Source organism: Aegilops tauschii, chromosome 4 (genome assembly GCF_002575655.3).
Source record: "Aegilops tauschii subsp. strangulata cultivar AL8/78 chromosome 4, Aet v6.0, whole genome shotgun sequence".
Lineage (NCBI taxonomy): Eukaryota > Viridiplantae > Streptophyta > Magnoliopsida > Poales > Poaceae > Aegilops > Aegilops tauschii.
The window spans coordinates 116,956,472-116,958,552 of record NC_053038.3 but is presented as its reverse complement, the minus strand read 5'-3'; the positions used below and the strand labels follow the sequence as shown (position 1 = coordinate 116,958,552).

General features: G+C 45.2%; 1 long non-coding RNA gene across 1 annotated transcript; it reads right to left on the bottom strand.

Moving 5' to 3' along the window:
- Nucleotides 1-598: 598 nt before the first annotated feature.
- Nucleotides 599-1,774, bottom strand: LOC109749771 (uncharacterized). The gene is made up of 2 exons (XR_002229753.4): nucleotides 1,274-1,774; nucleotides 599-1,106 (listed from the first exon to the last, which is right to left on the bottom strand). It is a non-coding gene; the product is annotated as an uncharacterized lncRNA (long non-coding RNA).
- Between the last annotated feature and the right edge of the window lie 307 nt (nucleotides 1,775-2,081).

The window sequence follows — 2,081 nt, the reverse complement described above, 5'->3', positions numbered from 1 at the left end:
TGCGAACTTTTTTTCATTCCACTCAAAAGATTTCGGTTGGTTTGAATTCCTATTTCAAAGTGGACTTGGATCACTTAAAATTAAAATCCAATTTTGTACTGTTGCGATAGGTCAGTTTTCTTCACACATCTAGGCCTAGAGTTCAAATCATGAGGCAATTAGCCAATTTTGTATCTCACAAAAAAAAGGAAATTTTATACTGCTGTGGTAGGTCATTTTGATTATTTTTGTATCGAATATGTGTTTTGGCAAAAATATAACCTACACAAGATTCGAACCTGGGCCAGTTGCTACCTAATTAGTGGGCCATTTGCTAGCTATATTTTTTAATCTAGATTTTATATTTTAAAATATTTGAATTCAAACAAATAATTTGTTGATTTGTCTGTTGGCAATGACGACTACTCGAGGGTGAGCAGATTTTTTTCGCTCGAATTTATTCAAACAGATTTCGAATTCAAAAAACTTGCACTAAAAGATATATATATAATTGGAGGTACTGCGGTGTAAATATCGGTTAAAATTGCAAAAGTTTAGTGGTGGAGACCATCGGAATCGACATGAAAATATCAACTAAAACCCTGCTTTCTCTATAAAATAAAAGATGATGTATCTCTTCATAGACATGAAAATGTGCTCGGTGCAGTGGTTGGCACAGGGCATGTTTGTACATGACGACGTGAAATTGGACGGATTAGACTACAAGGAAAAACACAACGCAGCGGCAGCGACAGCCCGCTGGCCTTTATTCATCTAACAGACTGTCAAGTGGGACCCACACGTGCTGCTGCACAATTAAATATAGGGCAGAGATGTTTCTAAAAAACATGCGCACACTTGCTCCGGTCACTGACAGTGGCCCATAGCCATGTTGGCATGCCACTTAAGTGCTGGATACGGGCAAAGTAACCGTATTTGCACGAGAACCCAAGTTTGGCGACCATAAATCCGTATTTTTAAAGTTCTAACATCAAACTGAACATCGAAAACAAGTTCTATGACTTCTAGTGATATTACCTCAACTATGAATTACAAAAGTACATTAAGATCAATCCGTTTTCCTGTTTGTGGAGAGGGGCAAAACAAGAGCAGTCATTTCCCGAAAGCTGCAGGAGAGGAAACAAAATAAGATCAATCCATCTTCCTAAGTGTGCTGGATGAAAAATCCATCACATAAAAACCACTATCACACACGAAATCAGATGCATATCGAAAGATTGAGAAAAGAATAAAAATCTTGTTTAAAAAAAACAAGTAGACGAATCGCTGATACCTCTGAGGAAGACGGGGAAGATGAGTTGGAGGTCTTGACCACCGGCGTGCTTGCGGGAGGTGTGTGTCTGGGCTTTGCCGCCGAGCCGCTTGACTCCTCACTGCCTTAATGCGTAGATTTCCATCACCGATCTGCTCACAGTGGTGGTGATGCTGCTGCTCGTTGTTCGTCGATGCCCGGCATCCTCTCACCAGGAGGCTCGATGGCGATGAGGTAGCCATGCTGCTCCATCTTACCTCGATGGCGGATCTGACGATAGAGGCAGCAGGGCGTGGGTGGAGAACAATCGCCTATGGGTGAAGAAGAACGTCACAGGGGAGAGGGCTCGAGGCCATGGAGGAGCGACCCGGCGGTGAGTGGCCATGGTGGCGGAGGAGGGAGCCGGCGGTGCGCCGGATTCGATGGAGATGGAGATGGGGAACGAGAAGAGAAGGAACAGGGGCGGTGGGGAACGAGAGAACGAGGGAGATACGATGTGACTGTATTCCTGCCGCGTATCACGCTGAGAAAATGCGAATATGGGTTGTTAGGTGGGACCAGGTGGGGCACGCGCGCACGGATCTACATAACGCAGCGACGGCGACGATTGGAGTTGCGCGCGCAACTGGTTAGGCATAGACATATTCGCCAAGCTGAGGTCTCCTCACAGCCAAATGTTGGTTGGAAAGTGGTGTTCCAAGCCCCACTGCGGGAAGTCGAGGAAACCAAAAGCATTGGTTCCATGTAGATTGAAAACAGGCCAAGGAATTAGGAGCGTAGCCGGAACCTGTCAATCCATGGGTCCAGTCAAAAGAGGGTCCCATCTCCA